The sequence below is a fragment of the Talpa occidentalis genome, unplaced genomic scaffold, assembly GCF_014898055.3.
Source record: "Talpa occidentalis isolate TD23 unplaced genomic scaffold, MPIMG_talOcc4v2.1 talOcc4.5, whole genome shotgun sequence".
Classification (NCBI taxonomy): Eukaryota; Metazoa; Chordata; class Mammalia; order Eulipotyphla; family Talpidae; genus Talpa; species Talpa occidentalis.
The window spans coordinates 9,518,747-9,538,638 of NW_023604861.1; the positions used below are offsets into that span (position 1 = coordinate 9,518,747).

The 19,892-nt window shown below is 40.3% G+C and overlaps 1 protein-coding gene and 1 pseudogene across 1 annotated transcript in view; both read right to left on the reverse strand.

Moving 5' to 3' along the window:
• The window catches only part of HS6ST3 (heparan sulfate 6-O-sulfotransferase 3), a 586,913-nt gene that overhangs the window by 234,068 nt on the left and 332,953 nt on the right, over positions 1–19,892 (reverse strand).
• On the reverse strand, positions 6,849–9,097 carry LOC119259670 (28S ribosomal protein S31, mitochondrial-like; annotated as a pseudogene).

The window sequence follows — 19,892 nt, forward strand, 5'->3', positions numbered from 1 at the left end:
GCCTGCAGAATTAGTAAACATGATAAGAAAGCAATCATTGTGTAGAGAAGAAGAAGAAGGAAGGCTGGGTGAAACCAACAGTCCATTTTCATACCGAGGAGTCAAAAAGTAACTGGGCACTTGGCAGTTAGGAGAGACATGGTGTCTACACCTGAGGGGGAATCCTGTGCTGTCAAAACATGAGCAAGGATGTAAAACAATGCTACTACTTCAAGAAAAAAAAATAATTAAAAATAAAATCAATTTACAAAATATATTTCCCGATCTAATTCTAAGAGTATATATTTATGGCTGAGCATTATGGAAATAACACCAGAAGAACCAGGAATTTCATTTTCAACTTTATCAGGTCAGAGCTATTATTTTACTGACTTTACAGATGAGAAATTTAGGCTCAGCAAGGTTTATGCTTCACAGTTAAAAACTCACATAAGGAGGTAGGATACTGACTCATCTGACTCCAAGGTGTGGGCTTATAAACACCATACCCTTTTCCTAAACTATGAATGGACAAATAAATATTGTTTCCCCAAGCAAGCTGAAATCGCCCAAAGCAGAACTATTTTTTTTTGTGTGTGTGTGGGGCCCTCGCTGGTGGCCGGGGATCGAACTGGCACTGCAGAGGCTGTGGGCAGCCTTGCAACCCAGTGCTCAACCGCTGCACCACCAGGGGAGGCCCAGCAGAACTATTTCTTATCTTTCTATAGCCTTTGGTGGGCATTCACTACCAATCACATTGGCAGAACCAATTAATATCCGAAGGGCAGACCATGCCAGAAATATTGATTCATTGACTCCTCTGTCCTTCCGCAGTAGGTCAGCACTCTAATAGTTCAGTTTAGAGAGTCAGTCAAAAACACAGTGACAATCTCTGCCCTAAAATTTAGGGGGAGCGCATAGGTCACTGCCAAAAGCCTCGTTCCAATCTAGCAACAGACTCTCAAGCGCTATGCCAGCAGCCAGCCACCACTAACTCACCGGAGCCAATGACACTGTGACCACCAGTCACGAACAAAAGTGATTCCAGCACAGCATCAGGCAGACACGGAGATTCTCCAGGCATTTCTCTGCCTTGCCCACAAAGAACACATCTTCTAGAAGTCAGGGAAAATGAACTCCATTACCTTGTGCTAAGTAAATAGCTTTTAAACAAGTGTTTTATCATTTTGGACAACTTACCAATAAAAAATAAAATAAAACAGAATGCACATATTTGGATCATAAACTCTCTCTCTATTCTAAAGTCATTTTCAACCAAAATGTGAAAATAAATGTTTTCTAAAGGCTTGTACATAGAAAGGATAAGGATAATGTTCCAGAACAGAAACCTGTCCTTTTTAGAAAGAAGTAAAATGATTTTAGCTTGAATACTGCTTTCATAAAACAACTATAAGATGACTTTGAGTAGAGGATAGACATTACAAAATGTAGCCCATGAAATAAGAATATAAAAATGCTATCAACCATGTCCTTTTCACCTGACAGTTGCTTTTAATAGGAATGCAACATAGGTGAATAATTAAATTATTGTTACTTTAAGCCAGACCTTCTAATTTCTACAACTCAAATATATAGTCAACCATTGCTTTCAAGTAGTTATTTATACCAAGCATGTAATTTAAAAAGAATGCTTGCAGAATTTATTTTTACCATCTGGGGGATGAGGGAGGCGAGGTGGTAAGGGTGAAATCCCCAGGATAATATTCCTTTGTGGTATATTTTATAAAAAGTTTCAAAGTTGCGACCTAACATTCCTAACATACCCCACAGACTAAATAAATCGTAGTGCTTTTCTGCGTCTCCTCTTCTAAACAACAAGCTAAGTTATATTTTCCATTAAAAAATGGAATAATAATTAGTTTGCAGTCACCCGCACCACCAGAGGTAACATGTTTAATATTTGAATGATCTTAATCAGAAAGGAATTCAGAATGTGCTTGGACTCATTTCTTTTACTAAAAATCTGTTTTATTTCAATCAAAAATCTGTTTCGGAGATGGTGTCTCCAACATGGAAAAGGAAGCATTTTCCGGAAACCCGAAATAAGGGTTTAAAAGAGGCTTTAATAAAGGTGCCGTGATTAATTAAGCTTCTATGATCAAGAAAAATGTAAAAGTCCCATGGGACCAATTTGATTATAGAAGCTTAATGACCTCCATGGGAGGCCTACCCTCCTCTGTTCCACGGTTATTGCATTGCCTACAAGATTTACTTTGGCCAATGGCATGGAGGCAGAAGTGGTAAGTGCCACTTCTGGTGCCTTTTACCCCTCTAGGAGTTTGTAATCACTGCAGAAAAAGAGCTTCCTGCTCAAATTCCTCCCACTCCATCACCTCCTCCTCCCGCCCCACTTGCTCCACCTCCTCCACTCCCTCCTCCAACTCTTCTCCAACTTCATCTCATCTTCCACCTCCTTTTCTCCTCACCCCACCCCTTCTGCTTTCTGTTATATTCTCTCTGCCTAACTACTGCCTAGACCATATACCTATGTAAGTCATATTAATGAATAAATGAATGCATTTAAGTTTTTAGGGTTTCTTAATCTTAAAGTATGTAGTAATATATATTGCATCAACATCATTTTAGCTTATAATTTCCCACCACTCCAAATTTGCTCATATTTTATCACTGTATTTTGTGGTCAAGTAATTTTTCCACTAGAAAGTAGGGCCTGACCAGGTGCACCCAGATAAAATCTTTGAGGACCATTGTGCTAGTCTGCCATGAAAAACTCTCAGATAAAATGAAAAAGAACAATCCTTCACTGTTGCACATAAAAATGTCTTTCTTACACAAGTGGTCTGTGTAACGCACGCACTACAGGAACATACTGCTACATAATGTGAGGGCCAGACCAAGACCCAGGGCCACCTGAGAGCAGGCTTTTATCTCCTTGGACCCTAAGCAGGAAGCAAGTGTTCTTCAATTTACCTATGCAGTCTTGAAAGGCATATCAGGGACACGTGGGTTGGAGTAACGAGGTCCAGAGTCATGAAAGGGGATGATTCTGGAAACTACCAGGAACCACTATGGAAATTCAGGGCAAGACAGCTGGAGAAAAAACCAAGCCCCAAACCTATTTCTACTGTTTACCATCGATCTTCTCTTCAGGGAAACTTTCAGGCCTATCGGGCAGAGGGAATGAAGAACACAGAAATGCAAGAATTGCATGACAGTAGTAAGATGTCATGACCTAGGCAGTTTGGCTCTGAGCCAAAACAACCTCTTGAACTCTCAAATCTGACAGACGTCTCTCTAGTGAGACTGAGTGAGAAGAGTCTTCGGAATGTTCCAGCTCTAGAGAATGTCTGGCTTTTAGCATCCACACGTGCTTGCCTTCAATAAATAGGGGCCCCCATTATGACATAAGTATACATCTAAAAGGATCCAGGAGTTCCATTTTGCATAAAGCCTGGGAGACAAAAGGATTCAAGAGATATGATAATACCCTGGGGAACACACATTATAAGAGGTGCTATCCCAGGAAGGAGAGGCAAATTCGCAGAGTTCTCTGTTGCCTCAAAGAAATTATTGACATTCTGAAGCTCTGAAGAAAAGAGTTTGTGAAAAAGATACAAGAGTTCAGAGAATATTTAAGACAATGTAAGGAAATAAAAAGAAAGTCAGCAGAGCTCCACTAAGAAGTGGGAGGGAAAGATACATAAAGAATTAGAATTAATCCACATAAAAAGTCAGGACCTCGGTGAAACCATACAAAATGAAATGGAAATTTGCAAAGATATTTAAATGATTATGACAATGAGCATAGAAAAAATGACCAAAAATCCAAATAACTGTTACTGGTATTCTGTAAGAAGAGAGTAAAGTGGGAGGGAGGGATTTTTTAAAATGTTCAATGCTGTAATAGAAAAAGCTTTCCCAAAATAAAGACTTGAATCTTTAGATCTCGTGCCAAGAAAAAAAATTGCACAAAAAGATCAAGGCCAAAACGTATTGTGAAAGAGTCACTGAACTTCAAGGGTAAGGAAAGATATTATGTAGATATCCAACAAGGGTGGGGGAGGGAAGGGGAGACTTTTAAAAGGGAAAAGTACAGTTTGATCTTAGATTTATCCAAAGCAACACACACAGATATGAAATAGAATAGCAGCCTACAGAACTTGAAGGAAAGAAAAGGTTCTATATTCACTTTGCAACCATCCAATTGGAGTAACAGAAACATATTCTCCGGTTTATAAGAACAAAGGGAAGGCAACTTCCACAAAGCTTTCCTCAAAAATCCCTGAGCAGCACTGTCACTGCTTCTGTAGTGGAAGGTCTGTCCCTGTCATGAAAAAAAAAAAAGAAAGAAAGAAAAAGAAAAAGAAACGTGAGATTAAAGATCAGAAAAGAGAGAAAGGAAAAATGGACCTTTATTACATACAGGTGATGTAATTGATCACACAGAAAACCAATCGAATCAACAAACACTCGAATTAATAAAAAGGTTCTATGAAGTTGACATATACAAGAACAATTTATAAGGACAGCAGCATTTTCCCATAACAATGAGCTACTAGAAAATATAACTTAGTAATAAGGTCTCATTCACACTAACAATGAATAAATGAAGTATCTAGTAATGTTTAAAGAATTTGTGAATCTGTCATATTGAAGATTTTGAAGCCATTCAAGGATTTATAGAAAACAAAAGAGATGGACAATTTATTCTCTTGAGTAGGAACACTTAAGAAGTCAATCCTTCACAAAACAATCTTAAAGTCAATGCAACCAAAATAAAAATGCCAGTTGAAATTTTGGGAGATTTTGATAATCTCAATCTAAAACTTATTCTAAAATTTTAATAAAAGTTTCAAGAATAGCTGGTTCAACATTGCAAAAGAAAAAGATATGCACTGAGATATCTTGAAAATATGCCAAAGTCATAGTAATAAATATAATACTGATTTGATTAATTTGGCAGCTTACATCAATTGAGTTTTCATCTTCATAATAAGTAATGTTGGGGAACTGGCTCACTGCATGGAGCAAAATAAAACTGTATTCCTATCTAACAGTGTATACAAAAATGGGTTTCAAAGCAAAATGTGGCATTGAAAACAATAAAACTAATAGTAACAGAGAATTGTTATAAGAAATGCAAAAGAACTTCTTAAATGTCAGAAACCTCAAAGCACTGACATAAAGCAACAATAATGGCTTTCATTAACTTAAAAAAAAAAAGAATTTCTGTTCAACTTAAGACATCATGTGCAAAGTTCACATCAACGATGACAAAATGACAGACAGGGAGATGTCTGCCATCTAACACCAACCAGGGAATCATATGCCTACAGTGCTCACAACTCAAAAACCAAACCAACAAAAGCAAGAAACTCAGCCAAAAACCAGACTTGCCATATGTAGGGGTAAATCAACGGAGAGAAAAACTCAAAGGAGAGTAAACTCAAGGGAGAGTAAACTCAATAGTATTTAGAAAAATGCAAATTCAAATAACATTGAGTCATTACTTTAAACCCATCAAAGTAAACAATACTGGAGAGCTGCTGCCTGATGTTGACTGTTGGAGGGGTGTGGGAATCTGAGGTTCCACACTACTGATGAAGTATGTAGAGCTATAGTCAATGTGCAGGGTCACGTGGCCATTTGGAAAAGTACATCATAAGTACACATCTGACCCTGCAACTCTTAGATACAAATGCCTAGAAATTCTCACAGAGTGGCCTGAGACAGATAAAAGCATATCCATCACAGCAAGGGTAATGGTGGCTGAAAATTGCGCACAATCTCAGTTTCCATGCCTCTGACCTTGGAAATCTACAATGTGGAGACACACACAAAGAAGAAGGTGGTTGCGTGGCAGTGGGTTGCTCAGTTCCAATGTGTCTATTATCCCCGTGTAATTATTAATAGGATTCTTTTAGTCCCCAAACTGTCCAGTTTGGACAACAATTACACATAATATGAAGACATAAATGCAACAGACTAGAGGGTATACACAGAAACATGGAAAACTCTTTAAAAGACCAAGTTGGGTTGAGAGGCAAGGCATTCATCAAGGCCCTTCACACAATGCCACTTGTGTAAAATACAACAGACCCATATGAATCAAACACATTAGAATGGCTATGCATTCTAATGAGAGTAAGAAGAATGCAATTGGAGAAGAAAAGAAAATAAATAATAATGACGACAATAATAAAATAATGCTGATCATCTTTTAAAAGAGGGATTATGTCACATGAACTCAGGAAGAGAACGAAGTCAGCCTCTATAACTGAGATACAGAATAATGGGTGAAGTGGGCATGGCTATTACTTAGCAGAGCCTATCAATTAAGAATGAATCAAAGTCAAAACAAAAAATGAGAAACCAGTAGTACAAGGGTGTGAGTTGAACATTCTATTAATTTAAATATTCCCTTACAATTATGAAACCACAGGAGATTAATATTACCCAGCCAAGTGTATATGATATAAACCTTGACAATATAAAGCCTAAAAATGTAACTAATAAAAATAGAGGTTGTTGGAATATGAAATGGTAAAAGTATTCTAATTTCCTCATACCAGGGAGTCAACATATAAAGTCTGAATATCAAATACATAGGCATAACAAACATTGCAATGTCAACTTCAAAAGTTCTTAATTCACTCTTATTTCCTTACTGATTTTTTCCAGGTCCCAATATTCCTTGAAAAGATCTTAGCTGAATCTCAATCCTTTTCTATTCATTCAACTTATTTTGTTACTATTACATAAAGCTCAACGGAATGGTTATATGAAAATAGTTTATATGGAATAATACATTTTCCTAGTAAATTTATTTTATTTATTTATAATATCCATCTCTAAGAGCTCGAAATAAAATTTTCCATGGTCTTCAATTAAACTCTCACTTTTTTCAGAATGTCCCTTTTTTCATTAAAATAATTTCTAAAACACTCTTATTCTATCTTCTGGTTAACACACAGATATGGGTTTTTCGAAGGCCAAAGACAACCAGCTTCATGGAGTGGCCAACTGGTCCTCGTTTTGGAAAATCCTCCCAGGTGTTTAGTCATAAAATATGTTTCTGAAATTCTAAACCATTACGATCAAAACCTGTTCATTATTTATTGGGACTTGCACGGTTTCCCCTCTTTGGTGCACTAGATTATGTCTTCAAAATCACTCTGAAGGGCTGTTCATTTACTATAGTTAACAGCTTAGTGAATTCCACATCCCAAAGTGAAGGGGCTGTCTCTGTTTCAAGTGCCACTTCAGTATTTACCTTAATTTCAAAAATATTCTCTCATCCCCTTGAACATATCTTCTCCAAAACTTTTCCTAAGATCTATGGTCTCTTGGCCAAGATAATCATGATCGGGTCTCTCATTAAACTGAATCTGATGCACTGGTCTTGCACTAACTCTAGTTGTGACGTGCCTGGCAACTTCCACATTTTGCTATTAGGTTACTGAAAATAATTTCAGCTCTTTTTCCATCTATCTGTGCCCTTGAACCTTCCTCATGCTGCCACAGCTGCCTGGGCAACTCCAACTTGGTCACCAACTCCCTTTGCAAAAAGGAGAGAAGGCAGCAGCAGAGGCAACAACCACCAGCTCCAGACTCAGAGACTCAGGCTTCTTTGGGCAGCTTCTGACGTCTGCCAGGTGTAGTTTCCAAACTTTTAAGTGTTCTCTGCTGCTGGCTTTGTTGTTTGCACACTTACTGGACTTAATTCAACTTTCATGCCCTTCATCAAACTTAACTAGTCTGTTTTCTTTTTCTTCTTTCAACTATCTTGGCTCTGTGTCTCCTTGGAAATCTCCTGGGTTCAAACAGACTGCTCATCCTTCCTGCTAGAGGTCATGCTGCCGGTGCCAAAATAGCATTGGAAATTATTTTTTTTGTCCTGACCCTTCTGTGCTGATCTAGGTAGCACAGTCCCAGGAGGTGCTGATGCCTCTGGACCGCCAGAGCACAAAGGGAGGTGGGAAACAGGGTGAAGATGTAGGATCACAGAGCCCTTGGAAACATGATGGAGAAACACACTCAACCAGGAGCATGTGGATTAATACATTCCTATGTCATTTTTATTTTTATCCACCCCTCTGCTTGGAGGAGATCTGCACCAAATCTTAGTAATGACTCTATCTGAATACTTAGAATCATTTGTCTTTTGTTAAATTTTGAAGATGCTTGCCACACTCTTACAGGATCGATAAAGTTATAACTAATCAAATGAGAAGGGAAGAATGAAGAAGGTGATGTTCTTATTAGCTGTTAGTTTATAAAAGTAGACAAAGATACAGGGAAAGAGTCAAATTCTGTATGTGTGGATTTCCCTGTAACATGTTAATTGTCAAATAACTGAAGGGAATGTGTTTTTTTGAGTGGGATCCTAGTGGCAAAACTCTTCTTCCAAAAGGCAGATCTCCCTTCTTTGGATTCCAGAAAGGCAAGTCCAACAAGGGTGTAACCCGCCTCCACTCTGCATGACTGGAAGACACAATCGCAAGAGCGTGTCATCACCCACCAAACACCTTCTGTTCCTCTCCCGACACACATCATTTCATTCCACATGAAGAGGTAAGGTGAACCAAAACAGTGGCCGTGACTGATACACCAAATTGCCACGGAGAATTCTCCATCAGAGGCTGCGGTGCAGCAGTCCTTGATATCCGTAGTTATTGAGTTAAATGAAGTCTGACATATTCCCACATGGAAATAGTAAAGGGAAACATTATTTCAGTCTATTAAATTTAATTCATTGTGTATGGTTTTCTTCCTTATCAGCAGTTCAGATTTTTTCTCATCGTCAACAGGCTGACAGTCTCCCACACCTTTAAATCCAAGCACACAATATTTGCTAGGACTAGCCATACCCATGGGTGTGGAAAACAACATGTTCATTCCATTAAGTCTTAGCAAGGCTCTAACAATTACACAAAATAATTTATCCCTGGACGATCAGGTACAGCTGTATCTAACTCCTCCTGTCAATTTCCATTTCAGCAGCAGAAATTGCAATGTTCTCGGGAGAGGAGTGATTGGTTTTCAGCTCCACGCTGCTACAGGTGGAAGTCATCTGAAAACCATAATGGCAGCATATGGGTAACTTGTGCCGTAGCATAATGCTATTTGTGCCCATCTTACAAGTGTTTATCCAGGACGCCAACAATGTAATCAGTCTCACAGGGGGCAGAAATAACAGGGATCTCTCTCTATTCATGGATGGCACTGAGCACAGATACAATGATCAGCAGCAAAATGGAAGGGGAGCCTTCAATAGGAAAATAAGTGATAACTGCAAAGAAAAACTTTTTATCCTATTTAAGAGATGAACCCATGGCAGAAACACAACTTGGTGACACAGATTTCATGGGAAGATTCTCCCCTCGTATATAAAGCATGTGGTGGAAAGACAGCTGCCATTCTAAAATCAGGAAAAAGTGCTGGAATCAGAAATACTGTTTTTGAGAATTACTGTTCATTGCAATATCTCTGTAATGAAAATCCTCTTCATTCTTTCATCTGCAAAATGAGGAAACTGACACTTCTCATGCTCAGCTCTTAAGGGTATTTTGAGGACAAACGGAAGAACAATGTAAAAGTGATTAGAGCTTTGGGATGAAAAGTTCTCTGTTAATCCAACCTATCACTATTATTATCACTGCCAACTATACAGTGGTTTCAAATCCTAAATCTAAAAGCTTTTTCAGACATCTATTATTTAAATCTTATATAAAAAAAAAACCTGCATTATTTAGCTCCTTCTTAGAGGTAGGTAAACTGAGACCTAAAAAGAATAAGAAACTTCTTCAAGGTCACACAATGGCAATGCAGGTAAAGAAACAGAAATATCGATTCCGTGTGCAGGATCCCACAGACAGTGGCAAAGTAAAACTCAGAACCATTAATGTCAGAAAGAACCTGAACCAGAAGCTTTCAAATTTAAAAAAAAAAACTCCAATTAAAAGCACTAGTCCAGCAAAAATCTTAGTGAAGCCCTTTGCAGAAAGAGTGTGCATAAACCGTTTTTCTGCTACTTCCGCACTTGTATTTCTTGATGTGACTTCTTTTGTGGAAGGTAAACAAGAGAGACGTGCTCCTAGGTATTTATTTTCTCTATGTGCTTAGGAAAGGATGTTTACAAGAGTTCCCCCAACTTCTTTATTAAATAACTAGTCACCTAATGACCATGTGATGTCTTGTTTTGCAATACGTATTTAGAATTGGTCAAAGCAGGTAATTATCCCTTTATATTTAAATGCATTAAATATATTAAACCCAAGGGTTTTAGGGGGCTTTGTATGGTTTTCTTTGGTTGACGGAGAGGGTTGTGGGGGGTGGGGGTCTGGCTAACAGGTCTATTGAAGCTGGACAGATGCATGGCACAAAGGAGACTATCCCCTAGAACATTCTAACGCACAACCTGAGCTACACTTTGAGAATTCAGAGATCTGTCTTCCCAATGCAAAAATCTACCTAAAAGGGCTGGTTCCTGGAAGGAGTAGGCGAAGAGCACTCCCACAAAGGGTTCACCTCTGTGACCCTTGTGCTGTTCTTATTAGTGCCCTTTCATTTTATGGAAGCCTGCCTGTTCCTATTTTCTCAAATGTTTTTGATGGATGCAAACTACAGCCTGCCAAGCTTTTGGGAATTCTCCCATGTGATTACACGGGATGTAAAGTAGCAATTACAAAGGAATAAATTTGTTCCACATTAAAGATATTTTCAGCTGCTTTGGGAGATCACTTAGAAAATTTTGGAAATGTTTCCATCATGTTGGATAAGCATTATTTACACCCTTGCCGGAAGGATGTCACCACAATTTAGTACTTGGCTATATAATATAGTACTTTGGTCTGAATTGTCTCATTTGGGATAATATTTCCCAGAAGCACTGGGCAAAGAAGCTGGACTTTTGGTCAAGTGTTATTTTGAATTTTATTTGTACATTTAACAGTTTCACCTTGAAACTCCAGTAGTAACTACTGCTGCATGAGGCATCATACAACAGAATGTTACACATTTCATACATTTTTGTAAGTTATTCCATCACTATGGAGCTTCTTCGAAGTAGTGATCTGACGTTATAACCTGCTCATAAGAAAAAAAGTGAAAGCAAAAAAAAATCCTCATTTTCTAAGAGAAGGTTATATTTAATTATATCATTTACTTTGGGACCTGGTAAATGCAACAAAGAACAAGGCGGCCACTGACTATCACGAGGTAAAGGTGTGTCCATCCATCACTCTGTAGATTAGCCACTTGGCCCCCTCTCTGAAGCTCTGTCAACGTCCTTCCTTTTTGTGCCTCCCTATTTCTGGCTGTCTCCCTGTCATTCGATGTCTCCTTTTCCTGTCTGCATCCTCAGCCTGGCTGAACGCCATGGTGAAGCAATTGCTAACACCTGTTCAGAACTGGCGTCAAATGTCTGCAGTTTCCCAGACTCCCTACAACTCACCTGCCACCACAGTCGCCGGCCCCTAGAGGGGCAAAGCAGTGGGATCTTGCAGTGTTAGGAATGGTTTTGCCTGGATTCAAATCCCCTTCTGTCCTTATCAGACCCTGCAGCAATACTGTGCCATGCCCTGGTCTATCTTCTTCTAAAGTAGGAATAACAGGAATAACTCCTTTATAAGATTTTCAGAATCACTAAATGTGTTCATAAAGATTTTAGCACCTGACATGGCACACAAGAAGTGCTCAACAGACGTAACAATTATTAATAGCCCAAAACCCCCTGGCAAAGAATGTGACATAAACCTGTGCCCACACAGACAAGGCAGGATAGGCTGGTGCTTTCCTTCTTAGGTTGCGTCTTAATCCCTTGTGCCACCACGGAGGCCCTAGGCTGGTGCTTTCCTAACTGGAAGCTGTGCAAATCCATTCAGTAACTAACACTGAGTGCCTGCTAGGTACCAGAACTGTGAAACCAGATGATCTCAGAAATGGGCATTTCATGTATCACTGAAATAAGTCTCTACTCTGGTCAGGAACAGGAAGCTAACTGAACAGTGCTGTCAACACAGAGAAGTTAGGGGGAGAGAAGTTAGGGGGTTGCAAGAACACTGTTATTTATTATTACAGATTTTGTTGAGGAAGAAAAGTTAGATCCTGTCACATTAGACCTTAATAAATAGTCATGATTTATGGTCCATATATTTGGTTATAGGTCTAAGGAGAAGAACAAAGTAGAACATATTTTGCCATATAAGGAGCAACATGAATTAAGCCTCGTGTTCCTTGAAATTTTGCTTCTTTCTATCAATATTCATCTCCTCCTACATCTCCCGGCCAGCCGGTGAGAATCCCACATGGCAAAGCAGACCTCTCCTGACTCGCCCACTGCTCCCCTCAGCAGTGTATTTCGGTCAGTCTGCCTGTTCTGTTGCCCCCTCTGTCTCTGGTGAATCCTCTCAGCCTCCTGCGCATCTGGCCTGTACACCGGTTCTTGTATAAAATAAATAAATCTTAAAAAAAAAAAACTGACATTCATCAGGATCTCATAGCCTACTAGAAGTTTAATAGCTAAATTAGCGAAGCAATAAATCACATGTGATGTGTTCTTCTATTAGGAAGAGGCCGCTTGCAAGGTGGGTGGAAAGCACAAGGCCCTCTGGCAGAGCTGAGCTCACACAGTGGCTCATGGAGCATTTGCTGTGGACCAAACTTTGCTCTAACGACTTTGCATATATTAATCCCCTCAACCATCCAATGATGTGAATTACTAGTATCATCCCCTTTGATAAGAAAGAGAATAGCACAGCCCAGTTACAAAATGTGTCCAGGGACTGCAGCTCATCAGTGGCAGGAGCTGGAATTTGAATCCAGGAAGTCTGGTTTCAGAATCCCTGCTCATCACCCCTCTGCCTCTGTGCAGAGGATGTCATGAAGGTTTATGTGAGCAACTATACATATATACAGTGCTAGGCACTCCATTCACTTTACTACACGTTCTGTTATTTAGAAGACAGTTTTATGTGCTATATGTGTTCAAAGAATACACACCCTTCTGTTAAGCAAACAGACCATTTTTCTAAACAGCAGCACAGGCTCAGTGTACTGATGATCTCATCAGCCATGGCATGATGTGGCTTGTGCTCTGGCGCACTCTCTCGCTCCATTCCTCCCACCTTCCTCACCCTCTCATCCTTTCACCCCCCCAAAAACATATGATTGTCCAAAGATGTGTGGGTACCATTTTTTTTTCTGTATCTGTTCATCTCCTCCCACAACTCCTTCCACCCAAATTTCATTCTACCAAAGAAATTTGAGCATTATGAAGAATGGCGTGTATTGGCATGCACTTCACAGCTGAGGAAGCCTACATTGGTCAAAGCATTTCAGTAATATGGCCACAAGTTTCTTCTTTGCAAACCAACTGCAGTTATGTCTTGTGGCTCTATTATTGGGCAGTTGTATTTTAACAGATTTCATGTTCACAGAAACTCTTCTCTAGAAAACATATGCCGCAGAGTGCTAATCCATTAAATATGAGGCTTTTCACACCATTTTCAGAATGGCAGGCTGTCTTGACATGTGATGGGATCATCCTGAGCAGGGCAATCTCCAGGGATTCATGATTCAGCCAGGTCCTAAGATGGGTCCAAAGCAGTTTATCTCGAGGTCGACATCGTCTTGCAAGAGGTTTACTATAGTAGACTCCCTTCAGTCAACTCTCAACAGAGCAGACAGGTTGACTTAGGAGTCATTAGGATCACATGCAGATATCCAAGAAAACTGACAACTTACAGCCATGCAAAAACTTACACGTGAATGTTCATAGCAGCATTATTTGTAATAGCCAAAAGGTAGAAACAACCTGAATGCCCACTGACTGAAGAGTGGTTAAACTACTGTGGCATGTCATGCTATGGAATACTATTAAGCAATGAAAAGGAATGACATATTGAGACAAGCTATAACATGGATGGACCTTAAAATTCTACAATGTGGATGTTAAGTGAAAGAAGCAAGTTGCAAAGGACCACGGATTTTCTGTGTGTGTGTGTAAGGTCCACAATAGGCCAATCTATTGAGATAGAAAGTAAATTAGTAGTTGTCAGAGGTAGGAAGATGGGAAGTAGGCACTGATTGCTAAGTGGTTCAGGATTTTATTTCAGGGTGATTAAGTGGTCTCACATTAGATAATGGTGATATTATACAACAACTCTGTGAACATACTTTAAAAACAATGAATTTTTTACTCTAAAAGTGTGAGTTTTATGATATGTGAATTATATCACAATAAAACTGTGATAAAAACAGAAATCAAATCATTCTCCTTCTCTTCTAAAACAATCCACTGGTCACATAGACCATTCAGCATAAAAGTCAATGTCCTTGAGTGACCTCCAAGGCCCTACACCACCTCCAACTCTCTCCCCTTTAATGACTCACCTCCAGCCACACTGGCTCTTAGCCTGCCTTGAACAAGTCAGGCACATTCAGGCCAGAGGACCCAGGTTACTTGGGCTACTGATCCCCACCTTCCACATGCCATTTCCCTTCCCTCTTTCAAGTCTTTGCTCAGATGTCAGTTTTCAAGTACCCGACTTAAAACTGCTCTTTACCCTTTCCTCTTCCTGATTCTACCTTATTTCCCCCCATTGCTTTATTGTCTCTAAATCCACTCAGTAATTTACTCCATTAGGCTACTCATTGTTGGTCTCTCCCACTACAATGCAAGCTCTTTCATGGTAGAGATTTGTGGTTCTTCTTTTTACATCTGCATTCCCAGAACAGTATCCAAGACATCTAAATGCTCAATAAGCACTTGTTGAAAAAATTAATGAACAATCTTTTCAATTTAATTCTCTCCACTACAAAAGGTACTGTGTGATTAAAAAAAAAAATCATGAGAATCCAGGGGCCTCCCTGGTGGTACAACGGGTTAAGTCTAAGCATTATGAAGCTATAAGTTGGATCCCCGGCCAGGGAGCTGACCTACAACCTCAGACCTCTCCTGTCTCACCCGCTGCTCCCCTCAGCAGTGTATTTCAGTCAGTCTGCCTGTTCTGTTCCCCACTCTGTCTCTGGTGAATCCTCTTACCCTCCCATGCCTCTGGCCTGTACCCCAGTTCTTGTATGCATGAATAAATAAATCTTTAAAAAAATCCCTGCCATTTGTGACAACATGGATGGACATTGAGAGTATTATTCTAAGTGAAATAAGTCAGATGGAGAAAGGCAATCACTGTATGATTATACTCATATTTGGAAGATAAAGAAAACAAATGAGAAAACAAGAAAATACAAGCTTTTAGCCTGTAAGAACAAATTGGTGGTTACTGGAAGGGAGAGGGAAAAGGAGTGGTAAATCCAGTAAGAAATCGACTGTATGCTTAAGGATGGAAACTAGATATTTGCTAGTGGTGTTCATAATGTAGCAATATGGATGTCCAAGCATAATGCTATATACCTGAAACCCTATATATGTCATAAACCAATGTTACCCCAATAAAAATCTTAAATAAAATCCAAATATTTAGCAGGAAAAGCCATGAAATAATATACTCTTTCTGTTGAAGATCTGGTCAGCCATATTTAAATTTTATATACCACCAGTGAAGCAGCAGCCTTCTCCTTGGGGTAATCTTGATTTTGAGTTCATCAGCTTGATGGTGCTATGTCTGGCCTTCTTCCCCACTGTTGAGTACTGCTGATGTCTTCACAAAGTGTTCTCAAATGATCGGAGGTACCAGCCCTGGTTTCAGTTGTCTGTGGCTGTATAATAAGTCACCGAAAGCTTGGTGGCTTAAAAAACAATATTCTCATGATTCTGCAGTCCGAGCTGGGCTCTCTGTGTTGTGTGTGCATTTTCTGCTCATGTTGTGTCTTCTGATGGTGTCAGAATGTCTGAGATGACTTTTCATTTATGGGTCTGTCATCTTACTGGGATGGTCAGAGAAGCTGGAGGGGAGGTAGGGGCAGACATTTCTCATTCTGCATGCCTTCTCTGTAAGGTTAACTAGGCACCTCAGGCTCAAACAATCAGATCTCTTACAAGGTGGTTGGCCTTCAATAGGGGAAAAGATTCAGAACATTGTTTCTGCCTATTTAAGGAGAGGAAATACAGGCTCCACCTCTTAATTAATATTTTAATTGAGGTGCTATCAGTTCAAACATTGATTTAGAGGTATAGGATCATACCCTCCAGAGGACCTTAGTCTTCCATCATAGTGCACTGTACCCCCTCCTTCCTTTCCTCTCCACCCTCTCCCTCTGGCACCCTCAATTCTATAGTCAGATTTCTAGATTTTGTTATTGATTTGGTTTTATTCCCTTTATTCTGTTTCTCAATTTTCCGTGTCTGAGTGAAACCATCCAGTAGTTGTCTTTCTTCTCTTGACTTATTTCACTTAGCATCAGTTCCATCCATGTGGTTGAAAATGGCAAGAGTTAATCTTTGTAGGAGTACTATTCCAACGTGTGTGTGTGTGTGTGTGTGTGTGTGTGTGTGTGTGTACACCACAGCTTCCTGATCCACTAGTCTATCTTCAGGAATCTCCTAACAGGTAAAACAGATGAGCACACAAGGGGGAAAGCATTGATGAAACAAGCTCCCAGAGCACCACAGAAATTTCTAGAAACTTCAAATGCTCTGCCCCCTACAGTCTTGACTTCATTTCCAGGAATCAAAATCTCTCTAGAGTCAATGATAAAATAAAAACTAGTATTAAGTGTGGCTACTGGAGACAGGGGTGAAACACCTGGAAATGGGTTAAAAGGAATTTTAGGTGAATGGGTTGAGGCACAGCCTTGTGCTTGGAGCTCTGTGCAGTAGGGTCAGTGTTGGCCCAGGTAACCAGAAGGCTCAGCTAAGGACACCCCAGAGCAGGATCCTCACACTTCCTTGTGTCCAGATCTCACACTGACGCAGTGAGGGAAGTCACTGTCCACGAGGGTAGCATGTTATATGAAAATAAGTCTAAACCTTAATGAGTTTTTTTTTAAATAGCCTGCATTGTTCTGTATGTATATTTGTCACAATTCAAAAGGATATATTCAAGAATACTAAGATTCAGATCTCAGCTACACATTTATATAATGAACAATGTGTGGCCCTATGAAATCATATCTATTCTATATCCCCTGCCCCAGGCTGGAATGATATTAGAATCTTCATTAAATAGCTCTTTAAGAGGAAATATGCTCTTTTCATTAAGCTCTTAATAATCTTAGCTTGAACAGGACTAAAGCATTCACTAAAAGAAGTCATAGACAAATCAGAAACAAACTCTCTACTTATTTTGTGGCTATTTTCCTCATCGACTCTTTCCACCGAGGTCAAAAAACCATAAGCTCCCCATGTTATAGACACTGCTCTAAGGAGGCAGCAGTAAATTAGAGGCCTTTTCTCATAATCAGGTTTACCATAAAACACTGGTAATAAGGGAGCTGCCAACTAGCTAAAAAATAAAAATAAAAACCCAAGTGGGGACCTCCCTGGTGGCAGAAGGGGTTAAATTGCAGTACTATGAAGCTATCCACAGCCACTGCAGCACGAGTTCGAACCCCAGCCAGGAAGCTACCCACATGGCACAGCAGACCTCTCCTGTCTCACCCCGCTGCTCCCCTCAGCAGTGTGTTTCAGTCAGTCTGCCTGTTCTGCTCTCCACTCTGTCTCTGGTGAATCTTCTCACCCCCTCCCCCAGCACTTCTGGCCTGTACCCCAGTTCTTGTATGTGTAAATACATAAATCTTTAAAAAAAAAAAAAAGACAACAAAGTGGAGGGACATGTCTCACAAATGGCCAGAGCCCTTGAAAGAAAGATCCTTCCGCCATTACATCTTCTATGCTGGCACAAGAAGAGAGGGAATTTCTCATTCTACTACCAAGTTGGCACCAATAAAACCTTGAATCCATTTAATAAGAGCAGGGTATTATAATTGGGAAGTGGAAAAAACAGAAAAGTCACCATTGCAGGGCAACTGTGGGAAAAGGCATAGTGTAATACTGTTCAGGAGAAGTGACAGTGATGTCCTCACTGAGCAAGGGAGGAAAACCAGCAGGGCAGTGGGGAAGGGCAAGAAACAGGGACGAAGATGCGAGAAAGGAAAGAGAGCAACTGGACAAGATGTTGGGTGCAAACTCACTTTGTCCTTGGGGCAAAAATATTGTGAATTAGTCTTCATGTTACTCTATACCTTAAGTACATATCTGAGTTTCAAGCAGAGGTCTCCGAACAACACGGGTTATCTGAAGTGTAGATTATTATTGGGACCAGTAGCTGTACAACAATCAGCTGTGTTTTTTTTTAAAGATTTATTTTTATTTATTTATGCATATAAGAACTGGGGTGTAGGCCAGAGGTACAGGGGATGAGTGGATTCACCAGAGACAAAGTGGGAGCAGAACAGGCAGATCTACTGAAGTACACTGCTGAGGGAAGCAGCGGGGAGACAGGAGAGGTCTACTGTGCCATGTGGGGCAGCTCCCTGGCAGGGGATGGAACTCATGCTACAATGGCTGGCAATGGCTTGATAGCGCTGTTTTTAACCCCTATGCCACCAGGGGGGCCCACAAATGGCTTTCACTTTAAATCCTATAAATCATTCTAAAGCCTAAATGATTAACACAATTAGGTATAATATAGCACAATGCTCTAATGTGTTTTTCAAGTTTTTCTGTTGAGAGAGGTGTCAGAGAATTACGTTGACATCCTTGAGGGAAACCGAGAAAGGTTAGTAGAAAGGAACCCAGAATTATGGAGGCAGCCCCGCTCAGCACAGTGAATGATCGAAGAAATGAGTCTTCTGTGTTTTCAGAGCAAGAAGAGGAAAGCAGCCCAACCACTAAATACAGGTCTTTGAGGTCAGTAAGAGAACAGTAGTAAAGGCTGCTTCTTATAATCATTCACAATATAAAAGATTATTTTATCAAGAAAGCACTCATGGTCAGCTCCTTACTCACCAAGTGCATGAAAAGGGATTAAGTGAATTAAACATCAAGAGTGATGACCTTGGGAAGCCGACAGAAGGGCAACTTTTCTGAGCATGGCTCTGAGAAATTAAAGTTGTCCTCGCTTGAAAGTCAACACTGGCAGAGCGCCCCTGGCCAATGTGGAGATGTGAATTAGCAGCATCTGTCAGAGCGGGGGAGCATGATTTTCTCAACAGCCACCCACCTTGGCAGCCGCCAGCAATAGCATTAGCAAACTGAAGAGGATTCAATCTCTCCTCTCTTATAATGGAAATTGAACTGACCTTTTGGCCCCCAATTTGGACTGGATAAGCCCTCAGGTTTCATGGAAACTTTAAGAGAGGGAGGATCTCCAAAATGGAAGCTACTGTACTTCCTGTCAACATGTAAGGAGCCTCAAATCAATTTTAATTTGTGTTCAGAAGTCACAGAAGAGTTCAAGGTCAGCTCTACACCCACATATATGTACAATCACATGTTGTTTGGGTCAACAATGATGGTGACAGGGAAAATGGTGGTCCCTACATACAACCTAGGTGTATGGTAGGCTACTCTCTCTAGGTTTGTGTAAGCATATTCTGGGACACTTGCACAAAGACAAAAATCACCTAATGATACATTTCTCAGAACATATCTCTTGTATGAAGTAACACGTTACTGTATCAGAGTCTCAGTGTAAGGGCAGGATGGGACACAGTGCAGGTTCTTCTGATCCCATGCAGACCAGGTAAAGGAGGAGTCAGAGTCCTCAGTGGTTTTTTGCAGGTCTTTTATTGGGGTTCACCAGGCATATGGCAGGCAGCGGTGCTGACTGGGGGGCTGGGAGACTGGTAGGCCTCCCAGCCCCCAGCAAGTCTTCACTCTATCTGGGCTCTCTGGCGTTCATTCTGCTGCTTCTCAGCTTCTCTTTCAGCTTCTCTTTTGGCTTCTGCTGCTGCTACTGGCATCCCTGTGACGCCGCCCTTAAAAGCACAGTCTTAGCTCAGCTGAATACCATCTACCTATGCCCACA